Here is a 19,129-nt window from a genome sequence, read left to right as displayed (position 1 = left end):
TGTTCTTCACTTCAGTCTTGCCCCAAAGCTCATCACCAAGGTATCTTGTCATGGATGAAGTGGGACCTTTGACTCATTCCTCATTTGGGTGTAAATTGGCAAGTGAACATAGTAACTTGGCTGTCACCTCCCTTCAATTTCATTTTCGTTCTTTCTTTTTTTTGGTCACCTCTCAGGCCTTATCAGCTCTTGAATCGCTTGCTCCTTTTCACATGCTGTCTCCATGGTTGGTTCCATGTGGCTTGGGTCAGCCATGCTTCCTGGCCACAGACTTCCCTGGAGTAAACCTTTGTTACAAATGATAGATTTTGTGATAAGCGAACATAATCAGAGGGGGAGATGGCCATTATTTCTCTCTTTCTACAGGATGGTCCCCATAACGAGTTCATTAGATAGGACCTTGGTGTGTATAAATTTCCAAATGTATGTCTGGATAGAGAAAATTCTTGCTTACAAAAATTCTTGACATAGAAAATAAATTAAGGAAGTGATATAGGAGGATGCAACATCATATTCCTTTAAATTTGAAACCTTACTGAAACTTAGAAGATGTTTCAGCCCATGAAGGGAAGGAAAGAAGAGCAAAGGAAAAAGAAGGGAAATGAAAAGGGGAGATGAACGAGAAAGGAAATTTGAACATCTCTTCCCCACTGTGCAGTATGACAGGGATCATTCCAGAATTGCACTGCTCTCGTCTGGCACACTTGAATAACCAATGGACATAAGACACTGGGGGGTAGGGGAGGCCAGTGGATTGCCAAGGGCGGGGGGGAAAAAAAGGACACATATGTAATACACTTTGTAATACTTAAAGCAATAAAACAATAAAAAAAAAGAGATACAAGGTTTACTTATTTAATTTTATTTTTTTATGTAGTCAAAATAGATACTTAAGGTTAAATGAAATCAAATGGCCTGTGTTTGTGGATGCATCTTCCACTAAAACAGCTCAGAAAACCAGCGCTTAGTCTTGCCCTTTGGACTTAATGGCCCATCTTGAGCCCACATTCAAGGCCTCAAGCAGTGCCCGCCACATGACTTCACTCTCCGTATAATCAGCCACAAACATTCCCCACTGTGGTATGCTAGTTAACAGACGTTGTGTTGAAATAGAAACCACCTCTGGTTCGGTTCAGTGAAAGGAGAACTGGGTGACTGGACCCTGAATTATTTGATAAGATCAATGGAATTCCTTGGGAGCCAAAGCAGAACTCCTTCTTTAGCACGCTACCTTAGATGTGACTGCTCCGCCAGTTTCCTGTGTCCGAGTGTCTCTGTTTCAAATCCTTGTGCCCGAGGATGGGAATCTCATTGGCCCCGTTTGCGTTTGGCATCGGTCAGCAGGGCTGTGTATCTCAGAAGTGAGCACGGGCCAACCTTTCCAGGAAAGGGCATTTGATAACCAAGGCATCTTACGACCCGACTCCTCCCCATGTGAGGTGCTGTTCGGCTGTCCCCCCTGTATTTATGGGGCTCCTGCTGTTGTCCTCTCTGCCAGTCAAAATCTTCTCCGTGCAGCCTGAAGTCTCCCTCCTCTGTGATGCCTCTCCTGACCCTGAGTGAGAATCACAGCAGTCTCCTGTGTCCACAGCACGTCACCCGTCCTATCGGGCACTCTTTATTCTGCAGGACGCACTCAGCTTTCTGCGTCTGTGTCTTCTCTTCCCTCCCACCTACCCCATCGGACCTGTATTGTGCATTGCTCTGAAGAGGTAACAATAAACGGTGGGTTGAACTGAGAATTGAATTAGTCTGACAATGACCATTTATTGATTTGGTTGTGCCCTAGAATTCCAAGGCACATTCGGGGTCTACGAAGTGGACTGCTCAGATGCTTGCTGCAAGAAAACACTCAGGGGACTCGAAGACTGAGATATTTGCAAAAAGTCACAAGTGAAAAGAGGAGTGCCAGCCCTGGGGCATTTGCATCACTATTTCAGGAAAAGGGAGCTAGCAAGGAAAGGGGCCCTGGCATGGGGTTGGGGTGAAGGCATTGGCACCTGGACTTAGGACCTTTTTACATGTCTCCACGCCTGCCAGCCTCCCTGTCAGTCACTGAGCGTCTCCTGTCAGGCTGTGCCCGGAGGTACAGCAGCTCACACACAGCCTTGGGGTGACCTGGGAACAGGGGTGTGCTGTGTTCAGATTCTTCTCTCAGACTTACAGGAAAGGCATAGTGAGGTCAAGGGTAATGCCACCAGGACAAAGACAGAGCCAGGTAGTAAAAGGGAAAGGAAAGGTTGGGGAAACACTTCTTTTTTGACAAAGGAAAGTCGTAAGAATTGAATGTAGACCTTTACCCTGAGTTTCCCAGCAGCTGGAAAGGAGGTGGAGTCATTGTCTGGTAGCAGGCAACATCTCATTTATCAGAATGACGTACTTGATGAATTAAGATCCTATGTCTTTGAGCTTTGGAATTTCTTATAGTTTTGGTTTATAATTAATTATGTTTTCCTTGTCCTGGATATTTTTAATGCATCATATGTGATTTTACATATGTAAGTGTTCTAAAATCCTCCATGGGAAAAACTGGAGCACAAATATGATTAAGTAAGCAAATGAAAAACAATACATGAATAAATTTAAAAAATGATCATCACCATCACCCAAAGCTAGTGAATATCTTGGAAAACATGGCAAAGTTAGCAATTGACTGAGACCTTGGCCTTCTATATTATATATGATTGCATTCTTGTTAAACTTGCACTTACAGAATTGAATAAAAAATGTAGGAGTAACTTTTCATACAGTTTGGAGTATTCATAGCAGAAATTGAGCATGAAAAAAATCACTTTTGTAGTCTTGAGGATTCAAGCCCTCAGTGGTTCTTGGTGTGCAGTGAATGTTAAGTCAGGGAAACAGGTACTTAGCTAAGAACGATACCGAGAGTTGTAGGCTTATTCAGAACCACGGAATTTTTCAAACATTTGTGATTTAATTTGTTAGATAAAAGTCTCCATTATTTAGGTGGGATGTTTTAGCTTTTGTTTTTATTTGTAAAATATCTATTTCACTTCTCTCTCCCTCAGAATTTGGATATTATCCTGAGCATGTTGAGTGTCTGCTTCTTTCTTAATATAGTAGAAACTGTATATCCCAGCACGTTCCCAAATATTGTCCTCAATTTTTATTCTTTTTAAAAAATTTATTTTATTGTGGTAAGAACACCTTTTTTTAAAATATTTTTATTGACTTCAGAGAGGAAAGGAGAGTGAGAGATAGAAACAGCAATGATGAGAGAGAATCATTGATTGGCTGCCTCCTGCATGACCCCTACTGGGGATCGAGCCTGCAACCTGGGCCTGTGCCCTTGACTGGAATTGAACCCAGGACCCTTTAGTCCGCAAGCTCTATCCACTGAGCAAACCGGCCAGGGCTCAATTTTTATTCTTTACACTTCATTTTGTTTGGAGATGGAAGTAAAAGGAAAAATAAAAGCTAGTAGCTGCTTAATTCCATCAGGAACTTTACAGAGTTCTAGTCCTTGGCCTGTTTGGTCAAAGCAGAATTTACGAAAATCTAACACATTAATGATGCCTGAAAGGCAGGCTGCTGAAAAGAGATGAATGCATTGCCTGGGCTGATAGTAAAATTATAGAGACTTGAAACTCAGCATTTTGAAGATCAGTGAGATGCCATTTTTGTACGTGTCTGGAATATTTCATGAATAATGTTTAGATGGAGTCCATATAAACCTACTTCATATTACAACTGAAATATATTTTTCTCTGCAGAAAGCTATTGTCATTAGACAGTGAAAGTAGACTTATAGTAGGTTATAGAAAATACTGCGGGAAAATCCAGTAAAAGCAGTATTAGAGGTGCTTTCTGTCCCTTTTTATAGTACCAAAACTATGAAGATAAAAAATTTTGATTATATATACAGAAGATCTGCTCTTATGCTGTATATTTTATACCTGCCATTACCAACCAAGATAGCATCTTTCAATGTCAAATTGAGTTAGCTGTGGTTTATATCATGGATGGCTTTAAAGCTATTTGCCATTAATAATAAGGCACTTAAAAATGTGAAAAAAAAAAGATTATTGCATATACCACTGCTGCTTTCAGTTTGTTGTTTTGCATGAATTAAATCCTATTTATAAGGTGTCATTATCCAAAATGAATGGAGGGGAATGATCTAGAAAATCAGGACTTCTTCACATTTCTAGGTAGAAGCTTCATTCTCTCTAATGAAGTGAGTCAGCACCTCAGAATTTAAATTTCTAATATGTACATAAATAGTCCCAAGATGCATTTCAAAATGTGTTCCCTCAAGAAAGTGAAAAGTACAATGAATTTGCATATAAGTATCCTTGGACTCTTAGGAGTGGAGGAAAAGTGATGAGTACTGATTCAGTAGCTAACTCCTGTTATAGTGTATTTTAGAGTTCAATAAAAAATGAGAAAATTATTTTTAGTGTTTCTCATGTGTAAGAGATGACAATGAAATAAGATATTTTTAAACATGGAAATTAAATGAGCAGGGACTCTTTTCATGTATATCTTCCTTCCCTCCTTCCCTCCTTCCCTCCTTCCCTCCTTCCCTCCTTCCCTCCTTCCCTCCTTCCCTCCTTCCCTCCTTCCCTCCTTCCCTCCTTCCCTCCTTCCCTCCTTCCCTCCTTCCTTTCCTCTCCATTCTTTTCCTAAACCACAGGGCTAGGCAAAATTTGTCACAGTGGCTGGTTGAATCTGTGGTTGCCTGAACACACGTTTTAAATTTGCTGGTCCAAAAGTCTGCATGTATGGAATACGAAGGTTTTTATTGATGACAGACTACATTTTAGGTTATATTTCACATTAGATTGGGAGATTGGTTTGCTTTACACTTTAAAAATTATCTTTTACCTCCAATTAAGAGAGGAAGAAACATTAAAAAACCTCTTAAGTGTTATTTCTCAATCTGTTGTGTTCATTTTCTATGAACTAAGAATTCTTTCTTTACCAGTTTTCCAAGTAGAAATCAAAACCATATTGAAACAATTACAAATTTTCCCAAGAATTGCAGTATGATTTAAAAAACAACAACAAAAAAATTTAGTATATGGACCAACTAATGCAATAAATATAGCCAAAGGACTGATTTTCAAAGTAACTCCCAGAATGTGTAGGGGAAAAAAAGACTAATGAACAGTTTGGGAAATAAAAGGTTAACATGTAGGAAGATCAACATCTTTAGGATTTTCAGAAGCAGATAATGTCAAAACATCGATGGAAATAATCAATGAAATAGGAGAATTCTTCCCAAATCTGAAAAAGCCACCCCAGCTTCAGATAGAGAAGACTATGTGTTGTGTCAGCTAAAAAAAAATCTAATACTCAGCTTTTCCAATTCTCAGATCTCCGTGGATTAAAAATACATACATACCTAATACTTCCGAGAGGAAAACAAGTTACAAAAGATATCAGACTAGACTAAAACCACATTTCTCACAAGCCGCATTGGATTCTAGTAGATAATGAAGCATGACTTTCAAAGTTTGGAGAGAAAATAACTTTGAATGAAAACTCTCCTGTAGCCTAAAGTATTTGTTAAGTAAGAAGGCAGCAATAAAATATAAATATATTCAAATATGCATGGACATAAGCTACTTTTCCCAAGCTTCCTCTATGGAAACGAAATATTTGGGAAGTTACTTCAATGAAATGATAAAGGAATTCCAGAAAAAGGAGCACTTGAGAGGTAAGAAAGAGTTGTAGGTAAAGTGACGCAAAGCAACAGCAGTAAAAAAGTGGAACCCTTTTCACTTTGATTCTTGGCATCAGACAAGAGAGATGCAGAGACACAGGGCGGCATTTCCTCTGTGGCGGGTCCGTCCCCAGTTCTGTGGTTCTTTGGTTCATAATGTTCACTTAATTATAATGTTATAAATGCTGCCTGCTGGTTTTCAGTCTCCTAAAACCACCTCTTGAGGAAGCAGAGGACTGAGATCAAATTATGAAGACAGATTTAATGGTTTATACATAAACCCTGATGATATAAAATAATACTTTATAAAAAAATCAAGAAATATAGGGATACATTATTTAAATTTATGATGATATCCATTAGAAAAATGAAAAAATACTTTTTGAAAGTATTTTTTTTTTTTTTTTTTGCCCTGGCTGTTTTGGCTCAGTGGATAGAGCATCGGCCTGCAGACTGAAGGGTCCTGCGTTTGATTCCGTCCAAGGGCTTGATCCCCAGTAAGGTGGGGGCGGGGGGGGGGAGGGGGAGGAAACGGGGTGCAGGAGGCAGCTGATCAATGATTCTCTATCATTGATGTTTCTGTCTCTCTCTCCCTCTCCCTTCCTCTCGGAAATCAATAAAAAAATATATTTTTAAAAAATATTTTGTTTTTCAGAGAGAGTTCTATTGGAGAAAGGAAATTTTTCATTGTATACTTAAAAAATATGTGCCTATACTTTATAGTTTTAAGAAAATCTTAAAAATTTGATTGGGCACTTTCATAAATGAGGAATATTTATATGTGTACAGAAATCAAGATTTTAAGTGAGCAAAATAAACTAATTTTTTGTAAGATATGGATGGCATGATATAATTTAGGTTAAAATGGTTTTATGTTTATATATTCATGCAAAAATGTAAAAGCCTGTGTAACTACTACTCTTTTTTTCAGTTCTGTACTTGGTTAAAGGTTTATAGGGGCTTTTTAAAAATCACTTTTGCAATTACTATATTTTCCTGTGTATAAGATGCCCCCCACTTTTCCAACCCAAAATTAAGAAATCAATATTTTAAACATTTTGCTGGTTTTCCTCTTAAGGCCTTCTTCTTTTTTGGCATCTTAAGGAGTTGTTCTTCCTGTTTTCTCCAATGTCTAATCCTATACTCAGTGGGAGGAGCTCCAAACTGTCTCTGCAGCTCTATTTCCATGCTCTTTTGCACAGCTGATTGCATTCAGTTTGAATTTTGCAGAGTAAGGCAATCGCTTACCGGTATTTATCTTTTTATTTTTTGGCATCTTTATGGGCTCAGAATGCCCCAGTCCCTGTTGCATCTGCGCACGCTCCACCTCCAGCTCCAATTACGGCATCAGCTGATGTCAGTAACAATAAGGCTCGTAATTGGAAGAAGCCTGTCTGACAAGGTATGGGCAGCTATGCACCCGAGCGGCTCCCTCCTTGGCTGACTTCCGTTTATAAGATGCCCCTGGCTTTTCAGTTTAACAGTTTTAGAAAAAAATAGCGTTTTATACACGGAAAAATACGGTATGACACTCAATAAAGAAAATTTGAAGAATGAGATTGTTTGAAGCCCAGAGAAGGGGAAGACTTGTTCACGATCAGCCAGGAAGCAAGTGGCAGAGTCAGGACTAAAATCCACGCAGTAGGCATGTTACCAAAGCTTGGGACATGTTAGCCTCCTCCAAATTTCTACCAGCCCTCCTAAGCGACCCCTAATAATAATAGTAACAATAGTAACAACAACAATGATAAGGACAAACACGTGTGTTAAACTGTATGTAAAGTGAATAAAAGCACCTTCAGGAAGAAACGAGTCTGTGCCCCTGACATCCCGGTGGCGGTGGCGGTGACTGAGAAACGCTTTAAGAAAGGAGGTGGCATGTGAGCGAAGCCTGGCCAGTCAGCGTGGTTTTTGACAGGCCCCCCTGAGCTGGCGCTGGCCAGTTTATTCCGGTCCTGCAGGGGCACCCAAAACCATCTTGTGAGACAAATGCAGTCTGTTCTGTTCCTATTCATGTTTCTGTCACAAGAATGAATTCACTTACACTTGATAATAGGGTATGACATTGAGTTGATGGACAGTCTCTTGGTTTATACGTGACTTTTCTTGGCATGTTAATGGTGTTGATCCCCCCCTAACAGCAGTTGAACCCCAAGCGCAGTCACTTGGGGTCAGAGCCCCGCGAGTGAGGAGGAACGCAGCCCTGAACCCGAGGCCCATCACCTGCTGTTCTGTGCTGGTTTTGGTGCATTTCAACAACGTAAATGCCTTCTTACAAACTCCCTTCTTTCAGGCTACCTTTACTTTAAAAGTTCTGTTGTATATTTACTGCAGTATACCTTAATCAATAAAATAAAATTAAAAAAAGAAATTAATGTCTTGTTTTAATGATGCTAGCATTTTTTTTTCTCTGTTAAGGGCTCTGGTTACAATATTGTATAGGTTTCGAGTGTTCTGCCTTATAATCCCTCACAGTGCAAGATCTTACCCACCCTGAGATTTCTCAGGAATGCACCCATCCAGTTATAAACCTCTAGTTTAGCTTACGGAGTGGGGCTGCCCAGTAAACCTCTCTGGTGGTGAAATGTTTTATAACTTGCATCTAATATTGTAGCCACTAGCTGCACGTGGCTATTTAGCTTTAATCTCATCGAGTGAAATACACAAGTCCGTTTCTCGGTTGTACTAGGCATACTTAAAGTGTGCAGTAGCCGCTCAGTGGTCCATGGCCCCATGATGGACACGCAGTGCAGAGAGAGGCCGGAGCTCGTAAGGATCTGTGGCCCCTTGCAGGGACGCCACACACCCTTCCTGAGCACGGCCCTGCCTAGGGGCTAGGAATTTGCTCTAGAAGAGAAGTCCAAGCACAGGTTCTAGGTCCGTGTGAGACTCTAGAACTCTGCAGAGGGAGGCTCTGATGGCAGGTGGCATTGCCAGGAGCCCGGCTGCCCAGGACTGGAGATGGCTCACTCCAGACGTGAATTTCCCCCAGAGCCCGAGTCACACTGCGTTTAATTCACCGAAGAGTTATGTGTGGTTATGTGTCCCCGGCTCGACTGTAAGTAACGTGAGAGCAGGGATTGTAGTTTTTAATGCTGTGTCCTCCTCCGTGAATAACACTGTTTAGCAACGTGTATCGGAATAGAATTATTGTCATGCTTGAAGAGCACATGTTATCATATTCCAGTAGAAATGGAGAATAATTCTTCAGCTTTAGTGAATTGGAAAGGATTAAATATAGGATGATTAGAAACTAGTGAAGAGCTTATGGTACTTTCCAAGTATAGTGGATAAAAACAGTGTGAATTCTGTTTTTTATTTGTTTGTTTTTTCCTATCATCGCACACTTTCTGCCTCAGCCTTACACGGAAGAGCTGGTTTGTTAATGAGATGTTTGACTTATTTTTGTTTCCAAGTTAGTTCAAAAGACCCACTATTTTTTAAACTAGGAAAATAGGAACCTAATGCAAAGTGAAACGCGTTTGTGTTGCAAGATCAGATTCAATGTCACTTTGCAGTACTCTGTGCATCTCTGCACCCTTTCTCTTTTTGAACCTAAATAGTCTCAGAGGCAGTAACAGGATTTTCCACCCACTGTTGGGTTAGTCATTCTTTATGTTACGTTTGCATTTGTTTAAATAGACACACAATTTAAACAATTCTAACTCCAAATTTTGTGTAGTTACAAAGGTTTCTTGCGTGTTTTAACAGATTTATAGAATTCTGTATTTTTAAATTGACATTTACAATGCAGCATGGCTCACTCTTCAGCACGTATCAGCGTGCACAGTTAACTGCAATATGCTGTTGCCATGGGCTGTTTTAAGGCATTAAAATTTAAAACCCACAGTGGGGTGGTCGTCCCATAAGGTCCCGTGCGAGTTGAAGGGCTGCCTTCCCTCTGTGTAGTGTCTGTGCTGGAAGGGAGCAGCCATTGCTGTGTCCCTCATTGTAATTCACACTGCATCCAGCGCTACTGGAAAACTAATGAAAATGCAGGACTACAAGGCTTTATTTTACTGTTGAGAATTCTCAGTGGTAACAGTACTATGTAGGGCCTAATTCTCTTGGTGCAGCACTTTTTAATAGTGATTTTTATTTTCAGTCCAGTGATCCATTTCATTCATTAACCCCCTAACCACTGAGTCAGCTTCATGTCACAGAATAGCTTCCACAGAAAAAGGCATACATTGGATGTATTATAAATATAAATGTTCTAATCACTCCTAAATCTCAAGGCATATATATGTATGTGTGTGTATGTATGTATGTATGTATGTATGTATATATATACATATATATATATGCAAAAATATATATAGATTGCATTAAAAACTATAAAGTATGGGGAGATCAAAGTGCTCGGAGAAGAGAGGAAATACTGTGTTTCTCTAGAGCACCATCTCAAGTGATACAACTGTTGCCATAGCAAAGTTAGGCTAAATTTATTAAAATCCGCTTATTTCTTCGAAGGAAAAACTAAACTGGGACATAAGGATGTTAATGTCAGTGTTCCTCTTTCATTTGATTTTCCATCTTAACCCAAAATAAACATTGAGTGTACCCTTCACTTTGAAAAATTGATTTGCTATGGGAAGTGAACTGGTATTGGGTTTTGTGTGTGATCTGTGCAGATTTGTACCCAAAACAGTAATTGTCATTCATGCCATGCTTTTGCGTGGCAAGGGCTGTATCTGATGAACAACTGGCGCCCGGATGACGAAGGCGGTTTTGAAATGTAAGGGATATGATCCCTTGGATATTTTAAAATGTCTTATGATCTTATTTTGGTGTCTCCCCCCGTCCCCCGTATTTAAAGCAGTGCTTTCTTAAAGCAGTACTGAATACCAGTGTGTGTGTGTGTGTGTGTGTGTGTGTGTGTCTGTGTGTGTGTGTGTGTATTTTATAACTATCAAAAACCAGTTTTAAATGTGGAGTTTAGAATTATTATGCTGGTGCTTGTCTGAGCACTGGAAAAATATCACAGCTCCCTTCTGTGTGTTACCCTGTCCCTGGAGTAGGGACATGTATTTAATGAAACCCCTGTACTGCTGATGCTGACGTCACCTGCCCAGTGACTCCAGAAGCTGTGTTCTGGAGGCCTATTTAGTATACTCTGCATGTGTCCACAGCACATCAGAGAAGCAGAAAACGGTGAAAACACCTTTTTGAATGTGGAATGTTAGCTGGAGTGAGAGAAGGGTAAGAATGATTGATAGTTTAAGAGAATGAGAGACTGCTTTCAGGAATGAATGAAAATCCGAGTCAGGTACATCAAATAGTGTGCTTAGCAACACCCAGGGAAACCACTGGGCCAGAGAATACTGAATTCATCATTTGAAACATTCTCTTGAATAAAATGTATTAGTTAGAAATGCAAAGTGTTTAAGTCAAAATATACCTCATATTAAAAATAGTTTTGTCTGGATTGGAGAGCTGAGTAACTGAGAAAGATAATATCATGAGAAATTTATAGACATACACCCATGCATTAGAACTACTTCAGTTTAAATTAATTAAAATTCACCGATGGTTGTGAGATACTTGGTGCTTTTCATATAAAATATAGTTAATCTTGTTGCTCTTTTGTAGTATTTTCAGTTTCCAGTTTATTGAAAGATTAGTTTGATATTCTTATAACAGAGTTTCTATTTTTTATTCCAAATATAGATTTAAAAAATCAGAACAGTGAAGTTGTTCAGGGACTAGAAATCACTGTTTCCCAGTTCCACTCTAAATAGCTCCTAACTGAAATAAATTGGGCACATCAGGGATTGGCAGTGTGTAGGTATCAATGGTCACACAAATGGCGACTGGGGCTATAGTCCATGACTTGATGAAAGACTTCTCATAGGTGAGTGCCATGTGTAATCAGCATCAAATGGTGGAATCTAAGCACACCACACTACTGCTCACTGAGGGTTTTGTTTTCATATAATTTATAATTATCCTTGCAACAATCATTGATGAAAATATACCCTAAGTCCTGTGTAGACTAAATAAATCTGTAGTACATGGCGCCCTCGTTCACTTGTCTTCATGTAAATTGGAGAAATTTAAAAATGGACGTCAAGTGTGCTCAGTGGAAAAGAAGGTCCTCTGAGAAGTTAATGGAAAGGCATTTAGGAGCGAGATGAGGTGAGTGACAGGGACTTTCAGTCATTTAGTCCTACTGTCTTGGAGGACAGTGTCCAAACCATTTATGGATATCGGGATGCTGCCCGTTCAGTTCAGTTTCAAAGAACAGATGCATGGAAGTTTATTTCAGGTAAGAGGAAACTTTCTAGAACAAAATGAGATCAGGAGAGTGTAAAAAGGAGCAAATATGTCATGGAGACTTCTCTTGTGAAAGGTGGCTGCAACATAGATTGGCGTTCATTATTGGAACCAGACAATCCCGCTCATGATGAGAGTTCTCCCATTTTCAGGCACAAGAGAATGTGGAAACTCTTTAATTGTGTCCTATGAGGGAGGCCCATCCTTGCAGTCGTTTAATACAAAATGCTGCTGATTTGCACTTGTTTAGAAAAATGAAAAATGTCATTGATCCTAATCCATCCTCAAAGCTCAGACTTGATTTGGAAGAAAATTAGATTTGGAAAATAGAAAAATATTAGATTTGGAAGAACAATGTTATAGGTAGAGAGGCTGAATAAAAGAGATATTGGGCCGAAGAGTTATCTGTGTTGTGGGTACATATAGTTTACTCATGAAAGATGTTTTTTAGAATTAGGTTTACTTGAGTAGGGAAACAGTGGGAAAGGATTAAATATGTTCTGTTTCTTCCAGTAACTTCTATTTTCACCTGTTTTGAGTGTATGTGTGCGCGTGCACATAAACACATACACACACCCTGTTGACTTAGGTTCTTTGTAGCTGCTGCTGTATTTTTATGTGTAGTGAAAAAGATGTTTATTTTTTTTCTGATGTGGTTAGGGTTTATGGGGTGGTCTGCATCAGCCTCTCTTTTCTAACTCCTGTGGGAAAATGTGTTTTAGGAAACAAAAGCTGGTAGTTATTAGTTAAATCACTCTGAAGAATAAATAATTCAAACAATATCTGCTTTTTAAAAGGCACTAATATTTACTTTGTGTCTAGTTGGAAGTCTCTGCTTTGACTCTATTGTGGCCCATGCTTTCAGGGGAGAATGCCCCAATTTTCAAATATCACATGAATCGCTTATTGCTCCTAACAAGGAAACAAAGAGCCGTGTCTAACAGGTGGTGAGAACAGCCTTCTCCTCCCACTGATGTCAGAGCAAAGAAAGATGTGTTTTGCTGCAAGAGATCTTGCCTTTTAAAAGAGCCACAGATGCCTTCATTTCGTCATTTCTGCTGCTTTCCCGATATGCAGAGCATCAGCCTCTCTTTCTCTTTGCCTCCCTGTCAGAAGCATGAAGTGAAGATTCATGGAGCCCTACACCCAACTCTTGTTTTCAGGTAACTGATGGGTAAACGTTGGATGGATAAATTCAAATAACTCAATCACTTACTTAAAGAGAGAGCAAGCTGCTTTGAGCCTGGTCTTAAGTGAATAATGTTTGGGGCCAAAATGGTGAAACTTTGTAAAAGACCTTTTCTTAATCATCTCTTCCTTCTCACCTTTTCTTCCTTGCCTCCCATACTCTTAGCCCATTCTGATGGGATTTTCATCCCGCGTAATTCACTGAAACTGTACTCCTGAGGCATCAAGGACCTTTAATCTTGCCAGGTTCAGTGTCTTCTCTCTGTCCTCGTGACTTCTCAGCGGCCTTCCACACAACTGGCTGCTCCCTTTTCTTTAACAGACTCTCATATCTTGGCTCCCAGCACCCCACACTCTCCTTGATTTTCTGTCACGGGACAGCCATTTCTTTCCAATATCTTTTGATGGCTTTTGCTTCTCTTATTAACCTTTAAATTTTGGAATTCCCAAAGGCTCACTCCTAGGCATTCTTCTCTTTTCTTTCTAATTACACTCTCTTCTTAAAGGATTCTCATGTAGTTCCATGGCTTTAAATGCCCTCTTGTATGCCTGTGTACTCCAACATTTTTATCCCCCGCGCTGACCTCCACACTGAACTCTGGATTTGGGTATCCAGCTTCCTACTGGATATTCCACCTGGAAATCTGAAAAGCTCAAACTCAACATCGCCAGAGAGGAACTCCTGATTCTCCCATCTCCTCTCCTACCTACTGTCCTTTCCTCTACCTTCCTCACCTCAGTAATTAGAGTTACCCTCTGTTCAGTAGCTCAGGGCAAAAACCTCATAATCACTTCTGATTAATTCTTTCTATCACTACCCTCCATCTCCAATGCATCAGTAAGTCTTGTTAACACTTCCTCCAAAATGTCTAAGATCTGTTTTTGTCCCTTTCCCTCTTCCTCTAACCACTGTAATAAGAGTGGCGTCATACCTTGCTGGAACAATAGGGTGGTCTTTCTCCTTCCTTTCCTGCTCCTCAGTAATCTTTCCAGGTAGAAAATGTAAATTAGGACATACCTGCCCTCCCCACCTGTTATTGATTCCTTCCACACTTTGAATAAGATGTGAATTCCTTGTGCTACTTCAGTGCTAACATACTGAATTTTTCTGTGTATAAGATGCTATTTTTTAAAAAAATCATTAGACTGAAAATCGAGGGGCGTCTTATACATGGACTCAGTCGAAGAGAGAGCTGTGCAGGTGCATAGCTGCCAGTACCTTATCAAACAGACTTCTTCCAATCACGAGCCTTATTGTTACTGACATCAGCTGATGCCGTAATTGGAGCTGGAGGTGGAGCGTGCGCAGATGCAACAGGGACTGGAGTGTTCTGAGTCCATAAAGATGCCAAAAAATAAAAAGATAAATACCGGTAAGCGATTGCCTTACTCTGCAAAATTCAAACTGAATGTAATCATCTGTGCAAAAGAGCATGGGAAATAGAGCTGCAGAGAGACAATTTGGAGCTCCTCCCACTGAGTGTATAATCAGATGGTGGAGAAAACAGGAAGAACAACAACTTAAGATGCCAAAAAAGAAGAAGGCCTTGAGAGGAAAACCAGCAAAATGTTTAAAATATTGATTTCTTAATTTTGGGTTGGAAAAGTAGGGGGTGTCTTGTACATGGGGGCGTATTATACACAGAAAAATATGTTGTCTATTCTGTGTGATTGCTAGTTTTTTTCCTGCTTGGAATGGTCTTGGGTCTCAGGGCTCTTGAGTCTTCAATGTAAAGGAGAACTCAGTTAAATCTATTATATTATATTCTCTCTGGAGCATTTAGCATTGTCTTAAATTTATTGGTCACTTATTTGTTTACTTGTTCATCATCTCTTTGCTGCATGAAGGCAGTTTTGCCAGTCTTGTTCACTGTGGTAGCAGTATGCAGAAAACCCTTATGTGTTAAATGAAAGATGCTTGAATGAATTCTCTTGGAAATAAAAGGATTAAACTCCTCTTACAAATGAGAGGTTTTTACAGCCAAAAGAAAATTTTAGTTCTATTCAGGTTGTAGTCAAAATTAAACTTGGAAACAAGTCAAACTCAATGTTATGGTGTGATTAAGTTCGTGTGAGTGAAATTATAGAATTTAGCAATTCCAGTAGATTATAATTGCTGAAGTCTTCTTTATCCTAAAGGGACATTCAAAATGCACAATTCCAATCAACTGTGCTTGTCAGGTAAGAGGAAACGATAGATGGATGGAGGAGAAGGGGACGTAGAAGGGGCCGTCGTACTGAAGTGACACTGTTAGGTCACATGTTTGAGTCCCAAAGCTCTGGCATAATGATAAGCAGGGGCTATTGGGCGTCCTCTCTAGTCACTGTGACTCCATTTTCAGTATTTCTTGGAAATATGGAAAAGAACAAATCAGTACTTTGTGAGGTGCTGTATGTCACCCTCTAGCAGGAAATGGGGGACAGAAGCTGGAGTCATGCAGATTGGAAGATTTCTGAGACTTTTATGGGAAACCAGGCCGTGTAGTTGACCGGGGGACAGCCCCACTGTCACTGCCTGCCAGCACTTCTGTCTTCTTTGCCTGATGAGTCAGTTGTGGTTGGATCTGTGTCTGCAGCTCTTGGCTTCCCTGTGCCCACCTTCCTCCTCTTCCCTGGCTACAAGAGACTCTTCCCTTGTCAGGAACCAGAGGAGTTGGGCAGAGAGGCGTTTGCTTCAAGTTCCAGGAAGAAGCTCTAAGTCGCCAGCATCGGAAGCAGGAATCTGTGAATGGATGTCCAGGGCTATCGCTGTGTGACATGGAGTGAATTACTTAACTGTGGAAAATACCTGCACGTATTAGATGTCACATAACAACATTAGAGCATATATGCATTGGTATCAAATGAGTCACGGTTATGATGACAGGGTGGCTCTGTCCCTTTAAACTACTCATTACCTGCTTATTAGAGTCTGTTGGTTCCTTCAGGATGTGTTTGAGAAGCCACTGAAATGTGGTGGTGGAATGTTGAGTTCAAGGCAACCTGTAGTTTATATGGATGTGTCAGGTGTAAACTTTTGCCCTAAACCTCAGTCACCTCTGATGCCTTTTGAAAAGAGTAAACATGAACATTTTGACTTTTCTCTTGTCAAGTGAGACTTCATTAATTAGGGAAGGATATATTCATTAAGAACCTACTTTCTGATAGGTACTCTAGTTAGGAACTTTTAAAAATGTTATGTAATTCTCAGAGGAACATCAGGAACTAAGTATTATTATTATTTTAAATTAATCCTTATTGTTGAGATTATTACAGATGTCCCTCTTTTTTCCCCCCATAGTTCCCCTCCACCCGGTTCCCACCATGCCCCATGCCCTCGCCACCCTATTGTCTGTGTCCATAGGTAATGCATACATGCATATAAGATCTTTGTCTAATCTCTTCCCCAGCCCTCCCACTCCCCTTCCCTCTGAGAATCTTTAGTCTGTTCCATTTTCATGCCTCTGATTTTATTCCGTTCACTGGTTTATTCTGTTCATCAGATTTTTTATTCATTTGACTTTTAGATTTAATTGGTGACAGATATGTATTTATTGCCACTTTGTTGTTCATATTTTTTATCTTTATCTTTTTCTTCTTCTTCCTCTTCTTAAAGAATACCCTTCAGCATTTCATATAATACTGGTTTGGTGGTGATGAACTCCTTTATCATTTTCTTGTTTGTGAAACTCTTTATGTGACCTTCAATTCTAAATGATAGCTTTGCTGGATAAAGTAATCTAGGTTGTAGGTTCTTGCTATTCATCACTTTGAATATTTCTTGCCACTCCCTTCTGGCCTGCATAGTTTCTGTTGAGAAATCAGCTGACAGTCGTATGGGCACTCCCTTGTATGTAACTGATTGTTTTTCTCTTGCTGCTTTTAAGATTCTCTCTTTGTCTTTTGCCCTTGGCATTTTAATGATGATGTGTCTTGGTGTGGTCCTCTTTGGGTTCTTCTTGTTTGAGGTTCTCTGTGCTTCCTGGACTTGTAAGTCCATTTCTTTCACCAGGTAGGGGAAGTTTTCTGTCATTATTTCTTCAAATAGGCTTTCAATATCTTGCTCTCTCTCTTCTTCTGGCACCCCCATAATTCGGATACTGGTATACTTAAAGTTGTCCCAGAGGCTCCTTACACTATCTTCATATTTTTGGATTCTTTTTTCTTCTTGCTTTTCTGGTTGGGTGTTTTTTGCTTCCTCATATTTCAAATCATTGATTTGATTCTCAATGTATCCAGTAGTTTGTTTTTTTCCATTTCTTTCATTTGTGATATGTTTCTTTGTCTCTGCATTTTGGCTGCTTCCCTGTGTTTGTTTCTATGAATTGGGTAGCTGCTAAGTCTCCTTGAGTTGATAGAGTGGCCTTGTGTAGTAGGTGTCCTATAGGGCCCAGTGGCTCAGCTTCCCCTATCACCTGAGGTGGACACTCAAGGTCAGTGATGGCGAACCTTTTGGGTTTGGTGTGTCAGCATTTTGAAAAACCCTAACTTAATTCTGGTGCTGTGTCACATATAGAAATTTTTTGATATTTGCAACCATAGTAAAACAAAGACTTATATTTTTGATATTTATTTTATATATTTAAATGCCATTTAACAAAGAAAAATCAACCAAAAAAATGAGTTCGCGTGTCACCTCTGACACGCGTGTCATAGGTTCGCCATCACTGCTCTAGGTGTACTCCTTTGTGGTCTGTGTGCACAGTCTTGTTGTAGTTGAGCCTTGATTGCTGTTGATGTCACTGGCAGGAATTGACCTCCAGGCCAGTTGGCTGTGAGGATCAGCTGCGACTACATTGGGAGAGCTGCTGTGCAGGAGACACCTTTATGGAGCAGGACTTGCTTCAGTGGGGCTTTGGTGCTCCCTGAGTCTGCCCCTTGAATGTGTCACTTATGGATATGAAGAGTTGTAATCTGGATTGGTCTGACACTGACCACTGAGTACACTGGCTCTTGGGTCTCCAGGGTGGTTCAAAGTCAGCCACTGCCTGGGGCCACCCAGCAGGAGCTACAAAGGGATCTACAGATTCCTCCCCTTTGTATCATGTTTGGAAGTGCCCAGATGAGGTCCAGCTGTGAAGCAACGCAGGCTGGTGCTGGTGCCAGGTCTTGGGCCTTTGATTGATAGGTTTGGGGTTCCCTGACCCAGCTGCAGCTTGTTTGACAGTTTTTTAGCCTGAGAATGGACAAGCCATTCATATGCAAAAGCCGCTGGGCACAGCTTGGGTGGGGTTGTAAGTTCGGTGGGGTGGGGTCTCAGGGAATCACCAGGGCTGAGCATACAGAAATGGCTGCCATTCAGCCCTACAACCAGGGAGGTCCCAACACGGGAACAATGACTGCTGTGAGCACTTCTGTCTGGAAGAAAGCAGCCCAGGGGTTCCTGCCTCAATGTCAGATAGTCCAGTTTCTACTTGTACGTGTCTGGATCCCCCAGAGCCTTGCCCAGCACTGGAGCTCAGAGGAAGTGGGAACTTGTAAATTCAGTTCCTAGTGCCAGCTTTTTAAAAGGAGCAGCAAGGTCTCCAGCAGCCTGTGTGTCACTCAGCCCCAATCCGCACTGGTTTTTACAGCCCATAGTTCTACTGCCCTTAGGGACTTCTTTTCCTAGCTCTGGGACCCAGGCTAGGCGTCTGGTGTGGGGCTGGGACCCCTTGCTCCTCCGGGGCAACCTCTGTAGAGGCGATCTCCCTCCCGATTAAAAGAGTGGCTCATGTGGGTGCTGGACCAGCCCGTTGGGAGCCTCTGCACCTCCTACCAGTCTCAGTGTGCTTTCTCCTTTACTTCTCCTGTTGTCGGACTTCCATTCATCCAGCTTTCTGGCGCTTCTGGGTGATGGTTCTGTATTTTAGTTGTAATTTTGATGTGGTTGTGGGAGGAGCGAGTACAGGCATTTGCCTACACTGCCATCTTGGTTCTCCTTCACCACTGCCTGGTAACTAAGTACTATTGTTCCTGTTTACAAATGAGGGGATGGAGGCTCTGAAAAATTCAGTT

The 19,129-nt window shown here is 40.7% G+C and overlaps 1 protein-coding gene across 6 annotated transcripts in view; it reads left to right on the top strand.

Moving 5' to 3' along the window:
• Positions 1 to 19,129, top strand: part of SMYD3 (SET and MYND domain containing 3) — a 522,432-nt gene that overhangs the window by 202,911 nt on the left and 300,392 nt on the right. Inside the window, exon 1 of one of the 6 annotated variants that reach the window (XM_081114442.1) lies at positions 13,113 to 13,128. The exons of the other annotated variants lie outside the window; for them this stretch is intronic. The gene's annotated coding sequence lies outside the window, so the exon portion shown is untranslated. Of the gene's footprint in view, positions 1 to 13,112; positions 13,129 to 19,129 lie in introns of those variants that run through there. 6 annotated transcript variants of the gene reach the window in all.

The sequence above is a fragment of the Myotis nattereri genome (assembly GCF_964212035.1).
Source record: "Myotis nattereri genome assembly, chromosome: 20".
In the NCBI taxonomy this organism is placed as follows: domain Eukaryota; kingdom Metazoa; phylum Chordata; class Mammalia; order Chiroptera; family Vespertilionidae; genus Myotis; species Myotis nattereri.
Note: the sequence above shows the minus strand (reverse complement) of the source record. Positions and strands in the feature narration are given on the sequence as shown.